Source organism: Rhinatrema bivittatum, chromosome 2 (genome assembly GCF_901001135.1).
Source record: "Rhinatrema bivittatum chromosome 2, aRhiBiv1.1, whole genome shotgun sequence".
NCBI lineage: Eukaryota > Metazoa > Chordata > Amphibia > Gymnophiona > Rhinatrematidae > Rhinatrema > Rhinatrema bivittatum.
The window spans coordinates 27,455,072-27,472,079 of NC_042616.1; the positions used below are offsets into that span (position 1 = coordinate 27,455,072).

Consider the following 17,008-nt stretch of genomic DNA (forward strand, 5'->3'; position numbering starts at 1 on the left):
ATTAACTGCATCAGTAGCACGGATTCCTCTTAGTGTTTGGGTAATGGCCAGGTTAGGGCTGTTCAGCTTGGAGAAGAGACGGCTGAGGGGGGATATGATAGAGGTCTTTAAGATCATGATAACAGAATAATAATAGAAGGACTAGGGGGCATTCCATGAAGTTAGCAAGTAACACATTTAAGACTAATCGGAGAAAATTCTTTTTCACTCAACGCACAATAAAGCTCTGGAATGTGTTGCCAGAGGATATGGTTAGTGCAGTTAGTGTAGCTGGGTTCAAAAAATGTTTGGATACGTTCTTGGAGGAGAAGTCCATTAATGGCCATTAATCAATTTTACTCAGGGAATAGCCACTGCTATTAATTGCATCAGCAGCATGGGTTCTTCTTAGTGTTTGGGTAATCGCCAGGTTCTTGTGGCCTGGTTTTTGGCCTCTGTTGGAAACAGGATGCCGGGCTCGATGGACCCTTGGACTGTCCCAGCATGGCAAATTTCTTACGTTCTTTCTCACTCAACGCACAATAAAGCTCTGGAATTTGTTGCCAGAGGATGCGGTTAGTGCAGTTAGTGTAGCTGGGTTCGAAAAAAGGTTTGCATAAGTTCTTGGAGGAGAAGTCCATTAATGGCTACGAATCAATTATTCTTAGGGAGTAGCCACCGCTATTCACTGCATCGGTAGCACGGGTTCTTCTTAGTGTTTGGGTAATTGCCAGGTTCTTGTGGCCTGGTTTTGGCCTCTGTTGGAAACGGGATGCTGGTCTGGAGGGACCCTCGGTCTGACCCAGCATGGCAAATTTCTTATGTTCTTTTATTTATTTATTTATTTATTTATTTATTTAACAGTTTTATATACCGAATTTCTTGTAACAGGATTACAAATCGACACGGTTTATGTTCTTATGTTCTTCATGCTTATGTTCTTAATGCTATGTTCTTATGCTATTATGTTCTTATGTTAGCTTACCCATATTTTTCGGACTATAAGGCGCACATAAAAACCTAAGATTTTCCCAGAAATCGGAAGTGCGCCTTATAATCCGGTGCGCCTTATATATGGATTTTTTCTCTAGCACAGGCTCGCACTCACCTCTAGGCCTCCTCTTTGCGGTCGCCGCAGGATGGGCTCTGCAGTGGCCCTGCTACCGGGCCTCTTCTTCTCAGTCCGTAAACGCTCCACTTCTGCGCGCTGATGCTTCCCCTCCTTCCTGCCCACGCGGCTCCGGCAAAGTTTACTTCCGGTGACGCACAGGCAGGAAGGAGGGGAGCATCAGCACGTGCAGAAGTGACGCACAGGCAGGAAGGAGAAGGAGCATCAGCACGTGCTACTGCCGACCGCGTATGCGACCTGCCAGCGGGTGAGTGCGGCAGTCCGCGGACATAGCTCACGGACCACCAAGCATAACAAGCTGTCCCTCTACCGGTTTACCCGGATTCCTCCTGACCCGAGCGCAACCAACCTGCCAGCGGGTGAGTGCGGCAGTCCGCGGACATAGCTCACGGACCACCAAGCATAACAAGCTGTTCCTCTACCGGTTTACCCGGATTCCTCCTGACCCGAGCGCAACCGATTAAAAAAAAAGGCTCTGAGCCGTGCAGTATCTGTGCTCCAGCATTAATGTGCGTGCATTCAATAAATGTTTATACCCACTACTCCAAAATGCCTCCTGTTAAGAGACATGCTTATGATGCAGATTTTAAGCTTAAAGCTATAACTCATGCAGTAGAGCATGGAAATAGAGCAGCTGCGAGAGAAGTCAACATTAATGAATCTATGGTGCGTAAGTGGAGGAAACAAGAAGATGCCCTATGCCAAGTAAAGAAGACCAAACTGAGTTTCCGAGGAAACAAAGCAAGATGGCCACAGTTGGAGGACAAAATAGATCAGTGGGTTATCGAACAGAGAACCGCAGGTAGAAGCGTCTCCACTGTCTCTATTCGACTCAAAGCCACAACATTAGCACGCGACATGGAGATCAAGGACTTTCGAGGAGGTCCTTCATGGTGCTTTCGTTTTATGCAAAGGTGTAATCTCTCCATCCGCACCAGAACTACTGTCTGCCAGCAACTGCCAAAGGATTATGAAGAGAAGATGGCCATTTTCCGCACCTACTGCATAACCAAGATAAAAGAAAAGAATATCCAGCCAGAACACATCACTAACATGGATGAGGTCCCCCTCACTTTCGATATCCCCGTACAACGTACTGTTGAGAAAACAGGGACCAGTACGGTATCTATACGTACCACAGGAAACGAGAAGTCATCTTTCACTGTAGTTCTCGCCTGTCAGGCTAATGTCCAGAAACTACCACCCATGGTCATTTTCAAGAGGAAGACTTTGCCAAAGGAAAAGTTTCCTGCTGGTCTCACCATCAAGGCTAACCCAAAGGGCTGGATGAACGAGGAGAAGATGATTGAGTGGCTGAGGGAGGTCTACGTCAAGAGACCGGACGGCTTTCTTCACAAATCCCCATCCCTATTGGTCTATGACTCCATGCACGCCCATTTGACCGATAAAGTCAAAGCCCAAGTGAAGAAAACTAATTCAGAGCTTGCCGTAATTCCGGGTGGATTAACCAAAGAGCTCCAGCCGCTAGATATCGGCATCAACAGGTCATTTAAAGTTAAATTGAGAGCAGCATGGGAGCGTTGGATGACAGAAGGTGACCACACATTCACCAACACAGGGAGGCAACGCCGGGCGAGTTATGCCATTATGTGCCAGTGGATCGTGGATGGCTGGAAGAAGGTATCAGTCTCCAGTGTCATCCGAGCTTTCATGAAGGCTGGAATCATCACTGAAGAGCTAAGCAGCAGCAACGAGACCGACTCGGATAATGATGAGGGGGACCCGAGCATGCTTGATATAGAAATCGCCCAACTGTTTAACTCAGACACTGAAGATGAAGGATTTGATGGATTTGTGGCGGTGGAGGAATGAACAGTTGTTTTTCTGTTTAGTTTTTTTTTACCGTAACTGAAAGAAACTAGAGGAGGAGGCTGCTGCAGCTATCATGTGTGCTGGGGGGGGGGGGGGGGGGAATGAGAGAACCAGCCAGCCTGGTAATGCGCCTTATAATCCGGTGCGCCTTATAGTCCGAAAAATACGGTAGTCTGGGTAAAACAAATAAGCATGGGTGTAGCTTGCTTATTGCGGCGGCTACTACCCCTAACTAATCAAGCTAGATATTTCACTTGGATGCAGCTCCATCACTGCTCTCTACATTAAAGGTGGGGGTGGAAGGGAAATAGAACCAAGAGCTAAGAGAAACAGATAAGTATGAGAGAAAAAATGTGTGAAGCTTGCTGGGCAGACTGGATGGGCCATTTGGTCTTCTTCTGCCGTCATTTCTATGTTTCTATGTTTCTATGTTTCATTCCTGTACAGCCATATCCCATACCCGGGTCCTTAAGGACCTGATGGCTGATCTCCACTTGGTAGATGTCTAGAGAATTAAATACCCACATTCACGTTCTTATTCTTACTATTCTAAGGTGCACAATTCATACTCCAGAATAGATTACCTTCTGGTGGACAAATCCTTATACCATTCGGTTCAGAAATCCGAGGTGGGCATAATCACCTGGTCTGATCATGCACCAAATTCCCTAGATCTTCAGTTCCATGGAGATGACCAGGGCCGTCGTTTCTGGAGGCTTAAGGATTCTCTCCTCCATGATATCCCTTATACCAAGGATACATCCCAAGTCATCATGGACTTTTTTCACACCATTGCACAGTCTGCGCAATCTCCAGTATTGGTCTGGGAATGTTTTAACTCTTTTATACGTGGACAATTTATATTCCAATCCTCTTACTTAAAAAAGAAAAGAGAGATGGCCTGCTCCCAACTTAGGGACAAAATCTCATGATTATCACATCAACACATACGAAATAACTCCCCAAAAACTTTATCCCTACTTACCAGAGCTCGAGAAGACCTACACAGGTTGGAGATGGACCGAATAGCACATTCCCTAGCTCTGACCCGTCAAGAACATTTTGAGGGAGGAAACAGAGCAGGAAAACTCCTCGCCCACCAATTAAAAAAGATTACCTAGTAGCCCCATATCCTCAAAATTAAAAAAGATCTGGGACAGATCAAGTCAACAAACTCGGCCATTACGCAACAGTTCCTTACATTTTACCAAGCCTTATACGCAGCTGAGACTCAGATCCCCTCGAAGGCTGTAGACCAGTACTTACGATCCGTATCCCTACCACGGCTTTCCTTGCAAATGCACGAACTTCTCACTGCTGAAATCTCAACCTCTGAGATATTGGTAGCCATTAAAAATCTGAAGGCGGGGAAGGCTCCTGGCCCCGATGGCCTTACAGCCAAATTCTATAAAACGTTTGGCCCTCAGCTTCTACTTCATTTACAAAAACGCTTCAATTTCCTACGGGAAGGGGGCTTCACTTCTATCAGATTCTAATCTGGCAGGCATCACAACCATAGCCAAACCTGGGCGAAATCCCTCACTTTGTGCCTCTTATAGACCTATCTCATTGATCCATCGAGATTAAACTGTTTCATAGCCCAAATTATCCATCAGGATCAGGCCGGGTTTATTCCAGGTCGGAAGGCCAGTGATAATGTGCAGAAAATTATAGGTATCCTCTGGGGGACCACTAAACAACAGTCATCAAATCTGCTGCTGGCCATCGATGCGGAAAAGGCCTTCGACATGGTCCATTGGCCTTCTCTTTGTAGTACGCTTGATGCCATGGATTTTGATAGTTTCTTCCATAATTGGATACAAGCTCTTTATAGTTCCCCCACAGCAGGTTTAAAAATTAATGGTGGCTATTCTGCATCTTTTCCAGTGCAACGAGGAACTAGGCAGGGCTGCCCCCTTTCTCCTCTCCTCTTTGCCATCTTTCTAGAACCTTTGGCTACCCAAATACGGAATAACCCCAACATTGAGGGATTCACTGTCGAATCACAGAGGTATAAAATGTCATTATTCGCAGGCGACATCCTGTTCACAGTGAGAGTCAACCCTCTACTTCATTACCAGAGATAGAATCTGAGCTTGCCAAGTTTAGTGCGGTTTCAGGCTTTAAAATCAATTGGGATAAGTTGGAAATTCTGAATATCTCATGCCCCCCACAATTAGAATCCTCTCTGAAATCACAGCATCCTTTCAAATGGGCCACCATCAAGATTAAAGATCTGGGAGTTCCCATTGGCAAATGTATATCTGAACTCTTTCAGCTTCATTATATACCATTAATTCAAAAAATAGATCAGGATTTAGCCAAATGGGGCCGTCTCCCCTTGACTTGGCTAGGTCGTCTGGCAACCATTAAAACGAATATACTCCCTAGATTTCTGTACCTTTTTCAAACTCTACCCATTGCTATTAACAGTGCTACCTTGAAGGCTTGGCAGAGGAAGCTGCTATAGACCTCCCAGGGTGGCCAGAACTGTTTTACTTCACGCTAAAGACCATGGGGGCTTGGTTTTACCGAACTTCATATGGTATTATGCATCTGCCCAGTTACACCCCGTTATAGATTGGCATCGCACACATGAAGTAACACAGTGGGTCCAGATGGAACAGGCCTGGATACCACCTCAGTAGAGGACCTTCAGTCCCGTAGCCTTGACTGGTGTGGCCCTAAATTCCAATTAGCGGTTGCAGGCCGAGAGAGGCTCGGTGGTGAATGATTTAGCCCTCTGTCCCCGTAGTTGGGACCTGTTCCTGCTCTCAGCTAGGGAGGGCTGAGCTCAGTTAAAAATGTTTAACTTTAAAAAAAAAAAAGTAACAGGAAGAAAGCAGGAGAAGGGTCTTTCCTTGGTGTTCAGCCGTCCCGCTCAGGTCTCTGGGGAGTTCAGTGAGGTGAGGGGAGAGAGTGCAAGATGGCGGATTAAGCAGCCGTTTGGCTAAGCCCCACTTCCAGGCCGCGGGGTACTTTTGCATGCTTTTTTTGCTGCAGACCGTCGGAGCGCAGGCGTTCATGTGTGCGCCCATTTTTAGGCGTTCTCCCTTCTGAACGCACATCTTGGGCGCCCAGATAAGGCGTCGGTTCAGAGCGTTCAGTTTGGGTGTCCAGTAAGACAAGCGGCCTAGGCGCGATGGCTTGGAAGCACATTTTTTGTGCATCCATATTAGGTGCGCTTGTCTGTGTAGGAAAGCTCGGCGTGAGCCTTCATCGGGGCTGTGCGCTTACTGCATGGCGCCCATGGCAAAGAAACCTAAGCGCCTACCTATCTGGGTTGCCTGCCACAACGGAGCCATTCAGCTGGAGCTTTCTTTAACCCGTGTCAGCGCTGCCTGGATGCTCGGGGAGATTTGCCTCCTTCCGATTTTGCTGACTATGATCCATCTCCTCGGTCTGAGGGGAGTGGGACCGAGGGAGACACTACAGGGGTGTCTCCTCCTCTGATTGATCCATGGGTCGAGTCCTCAGGGGTCACTGGCTCGCAGGATGTCAGGTCTGGGCTTATGAGGCCTGAAATGGACCTGGCCTCCTCTTTCCTAAGTGGAACTCTTCCAGGGATTGCAGACATTTTTACAGGGCCGGTCTGCTGAAGCAGCAGTTCCTACTAAGGTAGGTCCAGGCGCTCCGAGTGCTCCTCCACCAGTCTGCATGGTCAAGCACCATAACACAGCGCAGGGCTCGAATGTAGGTGGTTCAGGATGATGCTGATGATGACGGTGGGGGCTCTCCTGGTGAGGAAGGGGATATTCCCCCAGATTTGGAGCCATATGGAGCTCTTTTATTCAGAGTAGTTAAATCACAAGTTAAATCACAAGCGGACTGTGATACATTACAGGAGGACCTTGCAAGACTGGAAGATTGGGCATCCAAATGGCAGATGAAATTTAATGTGGACAAGTGCAAGGTGTTGCATATAGGGAAAAATAACCCTTGCTGTAGTTTCACGAATTTAGGTTCCATATTAGGAGCTACCACCCAGGAAAAAGATCTAGGCATCATAGTGGATAATACTTTAAAATGGTCAGCTCAATGTGCTGCAGCAGCCAAAAAAAGCAAACAGAATGTTGGGAATTATTAGGAAGGGAATGGTTAATAAAACAGAAAATGTCATAATGCCTCTGTATCGCTCCATGGTGAGACCGCACCTTGAATACTGTGTACAATTCTGGTCGCCGCATCTCAAAAAAGATATAATTGCGATGGAGAAGGTACAGAGAAGGGCTACCAAAATGATAAAGGGAATGGAACAGCTCCCCTGTGAGGAAAGGCTGAAGAGGTTAGGGCTGTTCAGTTTGGAGAAGAGACGGCTGAGGGGGGATATAATAGATGTCTTTAAGATCATGAGAGGTCTTGAACGAGTAGATGTGACTCGGTTATTTACACTTTCGAATAATAGAAGGACTAGGGGACATTCCATGAAGTTAGCAAGTAGCACATTTAAGACTAATCGGAGAAAATTCTTTTTTACTCAATGCACAATAAAGCTCTGGAATTTGTTGCCGGAGGATGTGGTTAGTGCAGTTAGTGTAGCTGGGTTCAAAAAAGGTTTGGATAAGTTCTTGGAGAAGTCCATTAACGGCTATTAATCAGGTTTACTTAGGGAATAGCCACTGCTATTAATTGCATCAGTAGCATAGGATCTTCTAGGTGTTTGGGTAATTGCCAGGTTCTTATGGCCTGGATTGGTCACTGTTGGAAACAGGATGCTGGGCTTGATGGACCCTTGGTCTGACCCAGCATGGCAATTTCTTATGTTCTTTCAGAGAGATGAGTTGCTGGGTCTGATATCTCAGACCCTGAAGACCCTTGGAGTGGCTGGGCCCAGACACTTTGGGGTCGCAGAAGGAGGATCCTATTTTGGTCACCCTGCGCAAGGCTTCTTGTTTCTTTCCCCTTTTGGGTGCAATCCAGGAGTTGATTGATCTGGAATGGAATGCGCCAGAAGCGTCCTTTACAGGAGGACGTGGCTTACCAGGATTTATACCCCTTGGATCCGCAGGCCAGAGAGCAATTGTGTTTCCCTAAGGTGGATGCCTTGGTGTGTTCTGTAGAGGAGGCTCTGAAAGACGCTCAGGATAGGAGGATTGAGGTTATCCTGAAGGAAGCCTTTGAGGCAGTGACAATGAACTTCCAAATTACTTCTTGTTGTGCCTTGGTAGTCCGGGCTACCTTGCAGCTTTGTCAGGAGTCTGGTGGCATTGGGTCCGATTTAGGGCCTATGGTAGAAGTGGGGGCCACCTTCTTGGCTGATGCAGGCTGTGACTTGGTACACAGAGCGATGAAATTTCAGTCTTGCAATTAATTATGGGACGGGCGGTATGGTTCACTCCGTCTCTCAAAAATCTTGTATCCCAACAATATTTATGAACGGCAGAACACTTATCTTAAATTTGGTGAGTTTGATGATCTCAGACGTTACTGATTATTCATTCACTCTGTTCTGCCGTAGCTGGGACCCAGAGGGTCTGACAACCGCCGCCAACGCGGCCGGCGTTTCGCAAAAAACGCTGCTTCAGGGCGGACTGATTTGTAGAGAAAAACTCCTTCTACTGTGGTCGGGCTCAGTCCATTTGGACTAGTTTTAAACAGTTCCACCAGTTAATATTGTGGTTTATACACACAGAATCATTGAGTGGCAAACACACTGTTACCAAGTTGTTTGGACATTAACATTGTTACCCTGTTGAGACAATTGAATCCATCAGCATAACACAGCCAATTGAACGGCTGAGAGAAAGTTTTGTTACTTTACTTCATCAATGACATTAAGACGCTGAACAGTAACACCATGTTATCTTTTTGAAACGTGCTTGTCTATTCAAAAATCATAATAATGAATGACAAATATTGTTTCTCAAAAATTAAAGTGAACCAACTTAAATATTAAATCAAATTTAGAACATCTAATCTATGCAAGACCACAATATTGCTTTGCCAGTGTCAAGAGACACTAATTTTACAGTCATTTAATATTAATAAAATAAAATGAAGGTGTGCACCACAGTTATAAGTTATAATAAAAGGAATTTTTAAATACAATACATAAAATTAAAATTAGAGATTATAAGACCGATGATTGGACCAATTGGCCATCAGAAGTTTCTGTTCATTCAGATCTCTTGCCAACACTGAGGTCTTATCTCTATAGTTACATTTATGTTTAAATTATACCATATTATCCACAGCAATTATTCTGAGATTACATATTTCTATTTTCTTGCAGCATATATCACAATAGCTAGTTATTGTTTTGCCTTGGTACACAGAGCGCCAGAGGAGCTGCTTCAGTTATTGCGGCCAGGTGACTGCTGTGGCTGCGCAGCTGGTCCGCAGATAGTATTTCAAAGTCCAGTCTGACTAAGCTGCCTTTCAGTGGCTCGCTTTTGTTTGGCAGTGAATTGGGAAAAAAAAGGCAAGTAAATGGGCAGAGACCCAGATCCTGCGTCTGCCGGAGGCTAAAAAGCCAGTTTCCCGAACTTCTCAGGTGGGTGGGCGCTCTCGAGGCTACCGGCATTTTCGGCCTTAGAGAGGAGGTTCTGTCCCAGAGATCCTGTCCATGTTGCAGATCTCAGTCCTTTCACCCCCAAGGTCCTCGAGAGGACACGGGCTCTGGAGGCGGAGTCTCCTCAGTGAAGGTTTGCAGGCTCACCCGGTGGTGCGGGAGATAGGTGTTCGTCTGTGCTGGTTTTATCACAGGTGGGCCCAGGTTACTTCGGATCAATGGGTTCTCAAAGTGGTTCGGAATGGCTGAGCTCTGGAATTTCTTCGCATTCCTCCGGATGCCTTCGTGGTCTCGCCATGCAGCTCCCATCCAAAGAGGGTAGAAATGGACGTGACATTACGACGGCGGTTGAATCTGAAAAGCAGTGCTTCCTTACAAAAGACTGTGGGTTGGTTTGTTTGCTTTAACCTTTCTGGGTTGCATTTTACATGCTTAACATTAGAATCATTCACTCATATCACACGTTATGATCATTTTGGTAACATACACCATAAGCATGAAACAGAAATCCCACTGAATCTAGCCCCTGAGATAGCTTTGGCCTTTCTTAATATTTGTAACCATACAGCCCCATGGTTGGTGATCATTCTCTGATCATATCCAGTGCTCCCATATGATTAGCCATAATGGCTAACTGTTCACGTAAGAATACTGATCCCAGATTCTCTGCTCTGTGCCCACAAGCTGGACCTATGGTTAATGATACTTTTCGCTCCCGATATGTCCCTCCTCCTTACGTCTGCACAGTTTGTTTCTACCGAGCCCACGTTAGTAACCAATCAAATCCAAACCCACCACTTGGCTCATGGTCTTCTTTAGGAAACACTTCCATTTCATGTAATGTTCCTATAATGGCTTTGAGCAATATCTCTGACCACTGAGATGATGGATTATGTCCTCCTTCCCAAATGTGGGAAGAATTCTTCATCCCCTCATGACATGCCGCAACCGCTAATATTTTTGCTGGTGCTGTGCAATATCGAAACCAGATATTCCGGCGGTACCAGGTATTCACAGAGGTAACTTCAGTTTCAGTGAATCATACTAAACTCCCATCCCATAACATTGTCTCATGCTTGCATTTGTGGGAAGAGTGGTTTATTGCTAAGATGATTACTCTGGACATCTAGTCCTCCTAGCCCATTTCCCATCTCAGCTGTGTTTCAGCTCTCGTGCAATTCCCTTGTCAAGGAGATAAAATTTAAGATACTCTCCCTGTTGATTACTCTGCTCCAAGATCTGGCAGGTGGAATGTGGGAAATTATTTGAGTCATTTAGTTAATGTGAAGAACTTTATAACACGATAGAAATTAGTACAAAGATAATCCCTAATATTGTTAGGGGAATTGCTTGATATAAGACCTATAAGATCTGAGAAAAAATATGCCATTTTTCATAGCTTGTCTTATAACAAGAAACAAGTCATGAGATCAGATATATTAAGTAAGAGTTACTCATGAGGCTAACTTTGCACTTATCAGGGAAAACAACATCAGCACCCTAAACGCACCTACTGTTGCTGATGTGCTCAGCAAGATAATGAGATTTCAACATAAACATAACATAAGAATGTAAGATATGCCATACTGGGTCAGACCAAAGGTCCATGAAGCCCAGTATCCTGAGTCTAACAGTGGCCAATCCAAGTCACAAGTACCTGGCAAGTACCTAAACAAATAGATCCCATGCTACTAATGCCGGCAACAAGCAGTGGCTATTCCTTATTGATTATTAGCAGTTTATTTATTTATTTAGCACTTTTATATACCGATATTCATGTAACAAGTTACAAATCACTTTGGTTTACATTATAACAATAACCATAGCATAAAATGCATTTCATTAAACAAGGATGAACAAACTTGGATCAATAGAACTGGGTTTAACAGAGAAAATAAGTAGAAGAGCTTTAGCTGGCAAGCCGGATGCTAACTTAGGTGTAGGGCCAGGTGTCTAAGAAGATGACACCGGGAGTAGGTACTAAGGAGGAGAATTTGTTGGATCGTCTGTACAATGAGCGGCTTGCTAGAGACGAAGGTCTACTAGCGAACAGCAAAAGGTTTAACGGGACATCTGAGTTAAGAGAAGGCTTGGTTGAACAACCAGGTCTTGAGTCTTTTTTTTAAAGGTGATCGGGCATTGTTCGAGCCGAAGATCTGGAGGGAGCGAGTTCCATTGAGTTGGGCCCGAGGAGGAAAGAGCTCTCTTCCTTAATGAGGTTTTAATGGGGGGGGGGGGGCCCATGGAGGGTGTCTCTATACGCTGATCTCACCGGTCTGGAGGGTATGCGAGGCTGAAGTGGGATCTTGAGATCCAGTGGGGTGATGTTGTGAATGGCTTTGTGAATGATCGTTAGAACTTTGTACAAGATTCTGAATTTGATTGGGAGCCAGTGCAGATTCCGCAGAATGGGGGTAATATGGTCTCTTTTGTTGGTCTTGGTCAGAATCCTTGCTGAGGCGTTTTGATGGTATTAGCAGGGAGGCCGAGCAAAAGTGAGTTGCAATAATCAATTTTTGAGAAGATGATTGCTTGGAGAACTGTCCGGAAATCTTGGAAATGGAGGAGTTTATGGACTTCTCCTGCAGGAACATATCCTAACCTTTTTTAAATCCAGCTACACTAGCTGCCTTAAACATATCCTCTGGCAATGAATTCCAGAGCTTAACTGTGTGTTGAGTGAAAAATAATTTTCTCCGATTTGGTTTAAATGTGCTAGTTTCTAACTTCGTGGAGTGCCTCCTATTCCTTGTATTATCTGAAAGAGTAAATAACCGTTTCATGTTTACCCATTCAAGACCTCTCATGATCTTAAACTCCTCTATCATATCCCCCCCCCCAGCCATCTCTTCTCCAAGCTAGGTAGCCCTAACCTCTTTAGTCTTTCCTCATAGGAGAGCAGTTCCATCCCCTTTATCACACCTTGACAAAATTCAAGGTGTGGTCTAACTATTGAATGATACAGAGATATTATGACATCCTCCATTTTATTTGCCATGCCCTTTCTAATAATCCCTAATATTTATTTATTTATTTATTTAGGGTTTTTTTATACCGACATTCTCGATATACATATCAAATCATTGGTTTCCATAGAACAAAACTGTCGCTGGTGAGGCGTTACAATAAACAATAAACAGAGTATTTAACAAAAAAACGTGCGGCGTTACATTAAACAATAATTAGAGTATTGAACAATAATTAGAGTATTGAACAAAAGAACATAAATCAATAAATATTAAATGTTGAATATAAAACTATAGAAATATAAAATGTAAAAATATACAATAAAGTTTGTCAAATAACATGGGTAAATGATACGATTAATTGCAATTACTTGGTAGGTAAGGATGGGGTGTACCGGTTGGGGTATGGGCGGTCGTGGACTTTATATTGAACTATTTTGCTCTTTGACCGGTGTCAAAGTGATCCTGCAATTCTGGAAAGGCTTGCCGGAATAGCCACGATTTTAGGTTTTTCTTGAAAGTTAGATGGCAGGTTTCTAGTCGAAGATCTGGCGGTAATGAGTTCCAAAGGGTGGGCCCGGCTGTGGAGAGTGCCCGTTTAGCTAGAGAGGTTTTAATCGGGGGAGCATATAAAGTACCTATGTAATTATATCTGATAGGTCTTTTTGATGTGTGAAGGCGGAGTTGCGAGGTAAGATTTAGATGGGCGCTGCCCATAATATCCTTGTGGATCATTGATAATGTCTTGAAGGTGATTCTAGTTTTTATAGGAAGCCAGTGGAGGTAGAGCAGAATTGGTGTGATGTGGGCTCTTTTGTTGGTGTTGGTGAGTAACCTCGCCGCAGCGTTTTGTACCATCTGTAAGGGTTTTATGGATGAGATCGGAAGACCTAGCAGAAGAGAATTGCAGTAGTCTAACTTGGACAGAGTTATAGACTGAACTACTAAACGGAAGTCACTGAAGTGAAGGAGTGGTTTCAGATTTTTGAGCACTTGGAGTTTGAAATAACATTCTTTGGTTGTGTTGTGGATGAAAGATTTAAAGTTGAATTGATTGTCGAGGCGCACCCCTAAGTCTCTGACTGAAGGTGAGTGGTTTATGGGTGGTATTGTGGATTGTGTTGAGCTTTGGACGTTGAGGCGAGTGTGGTTTTCGTCTGGCGAGATGATGAGGATTTCTGTTTTGTTTGTGTTAAGTATAAGGTTGAGGCTGGATAACAAGGAATTGATGGATAGTACGCAGTTGTTCCAATGAGCCCAAGTTTTTTGCAGTGATTCTGTGATGGGAAGAAGTATCTGAATGTCATCAGCGAAAATATAGTGCTTTAGCTTGAGGCTGGAGAGTAGGTGGCAGAGTGGAAGCAGGTAAATGTTAAAAAGGGTAGGGGATAGTGATGAACCTTGAGGTACTCCTCTGCTTGATTTAATAGGAGGTGATTCTGCGTTATTTATCTTAACTTTGTAGGATCTATTTTCAAGGAATGATTGAAACCATCTGTGAGCTTCTCCTTGGACTCCTATTTCTGATAGCCGCTCGAGGAGGATGGCATGATTGACTGTGTCGAATGCGGCGGATAGGTCGAGAAGAGCGAGGAGGTATGATTGTTTTTTTTCAAGGTTGAGGAGGATGGTGTCGGATAGTGATGTTAGAAGAGCTTCTGTGTTTTGTGATTTCCTGAATCCAAACTGAAAGGGGGAGAGTATATTGTTCTCCTCCAGGTAATCTGACAGTTGCTTGTTGACGAATCTTTCCATCACTCTTGAGATTAGGGGTAGGTTGGCGATGGGGCGGAAGTTAGCAGGGTCTGTTGTTGGTAAGTTAGGTTTTTTTAATAAAGGTTTCAGAATGGCTATTTTGAGTTGTTCTGGGACCTTTCCTTGGGTTAAAGAGCAGTTTATGATGTTAGCTAATGCTTTGGAGATGGTATTGGGAGTCGATAGTAAAAGATTGGAGGGTATGGTGTCCAGTGGATGAGAGGATGGTTTAAGTTTATTGAGGATGATTTCAATTTCCAGGGATGATGGGGACTCGAATGAAGATAAGCTGTATTTTTTGTTCTGTTTCGAGGTGCTAGGGGGTGTAGCTGTCAGATGTTGGGTGGAGACTGGGATAGAGGTGCTAGGGGGTGTAGTTGCTGTCATATGTTGGGTGGAGATTGGCTTGAGGAGGTTGGTGATCTTGTTATCGAAGTAGACTGCGAGTTCCAATGCTTTGTCGGCTGCTTGTTCGTCCGGGATGATAGGTGGAGAGGGTTTAGTAAGGGATGATACAAATGAGAAAAGGGCTTTGGAATCGAATGCGAAGTTGTGGATTTTTTTTGCAACAAAGTCTTTTTTGGCCTTGAGGATAGCTAGTCTGTATGTGTTGAGGTGGGATTTGTAGTTTAGAATTGTGGTGGTGGATGGAGATTTGCGCCAGTTGTTTTCTTTTTTCCTAAGTTCTTGTTTAAGAGTTTTTAGTGTCGGAGTGTACCATGGATGTCTATTGGCTTGTGGTGGTTTCAGAGATTTGGTGATGGAGGGGCAGGATAGATCTGCGACTTCGTTTGTTATCTTAAGCCAGGAGTTGATAGCTGATGAAGCGTCTGTGAGGTCCAGTCGGTCGAGTTCTTTGGTGAGCACTTTACTAAGACTGTCAATGGAGCAAGGTTTCCTGTAGTGGATAGTGGTTGCTGGGTAGAAAGGACGAGGCTGGTCTTTGATTTGAAGTTCAACAGAGATGAAGTGATGGTCTGACCATGGGACCGGGGCACATGAGGGGTTAGTGGTCGAAGTTACGCCATTGTTGAGAAAGATCAGGTCTAGGGTGTGACCTGCTTTGTGCGTGGGATCTTTAATAATCTGATTGAAGCCAAGGTGATTTAGTGCTGTGAGAAGGATGTCACAATTGTGGGTTAATTGAGCGCTGTTTACATGTAGGTTGAAGTCTCCCATCAGAATAGCTGGTTTGTCCTGTTTGAAGAATTTGGTTGTGAATTCAATTAATGGTGAAGGGTCAGTATTTAAGGTACCTGGAGGTGAGTAGACTAGGGCTATTTGAAGATGGTCCGAATTGAAAAAGGCAATTTCCGTATTGTTTATTGTAGTGGAAAGTTGTGGTGTGAGCCCTAGGCTCTTTTTGGAGGCTAGCAGGATCCCTCCACCCTTTTTTTTGATTCTGGGGATTGAATGTATGTATTCTGTTTGCTTTTTTGATCGCCAGAGTGCACTTAGCCTACGATTTCAATGTAATATCAACTATGACGCCTAGATCTTTTTCCTGGGTGGTAACTTCTAAAATGGAACCTGTGTAAATATAGCAAGGGTTATTTTTCCCTATATGCATCACCTTGTGCGCGTGCACACACCACACACAAGATAAAAAAAAACAAAAAACCATTCTAAATTAGTTATTTTTTCTAGACCTGCAGACATGACTACAGCCTCCTTTCAGCACACTGCCTGTCCCCTCAACAAATACAGAATATTTGTCAACAAATTAGAAAAAGAAACATGGAAACAAAAGCTAACCTGGAAACCCCAAAAAGCCAGAGTCTGCCCGCTGTGAAACACCAGAAAATAAAAGCACTGCCAAAAGCAGGAGTTCATTTCGGCCTGCACTGGGAAAGTGTACAGAAAAGCAGAAAAAACTGCTTTTCTGTACACCCTCCGACTTAATATTATAGCGATATTAAGTCGGAGGCCCCAAAAGTAAAAAAAAAATAAAAATCTTTAAAAAAAAAAATCTGCCCGTGGCCCGGAAAACGGATGCTCAATTTTGCCGGCGTCCGTTTTCCGAACCCGTGGCTGTCAGTGGGCTCGAGAACCGACGCCGGTAAAATTAAGCATCAGCTGTCAAACCCGCTGACAGCCGCCACTTCTGTCAATAAGGAGGGGCTAGGGACGCGCTAGTGCTCTCATTTGCATACTGAATCGCGCGCCCAGGAGAGGTGCGACGGGAGTGCAGGGGCTCAACACGGAGCGCCGGCTCTCCCGCATTTTTTTACTGAATCTGCCTGTATGAAAAGTCTTTAAAGACTGGAGTAAATGGGTGGGGGGGGGGAGAGGTCATACACAGACACACACTAACAGGTCGATCCAGTAAAGTGTGCTCCGTCGGAGCGCACTGTCACCCTGCTCTGGACGCGTGTTTTCCCTTACCCCTTATTCAGTAAGGGGAGGAAAACACGCGGCCTACCCGCGGCACCTAATAGCGCCCTCAACATGCAAATGCATGTTGAGGGCGCTATTAGGTATTCCCGAGCGATCCAGTAAGTAAAATGTGCAGCCAAGCCGCACATTTTACTCTAAGAAATTAGCGCCGCCCAAAGGTCGGCGCTAATTTCTTCCGGCGCCAGGGAAGTGCACAGAAAAGCAGTAAAAACTGCTTTTCTGTGCACCCTCCGACTTAATATCATAGCGATATTAAGTCTGAGGTCCCCAAAAGTAAAAAAAAGTAAAAAAAAAAAAAAAAAAAAAATTTTGAATTCGGCCCGCGGCTGTCGGGCCGAAAACGGACGCTCAATTTTGCCGGCGTCCGGTTTCCGAGCCCGTGGCTGTCAGCGGGCTCGAGAACCGACGCCGGCAAAATTGAGCGTCAAACCCGCTGAC

The 17,008-nt window shown here is 44.7% G+C and overlaps 1 protein-coding gene across 1 annotated transcript in view; it reads left to right on the forward strand.

Annotated features, from left to right (window-relative positions):
- LOC115085866 (oocyte zinc finger protein XlCOF6-like) overlaps positions 1 to 17,008 on the forward strand; it is a 60,432-nt gene that overhangs the window by 4,763 nt on the left and 38,661 nt on the right. The gene's annotated exons all lie outside the window — the stretch shown is intronic.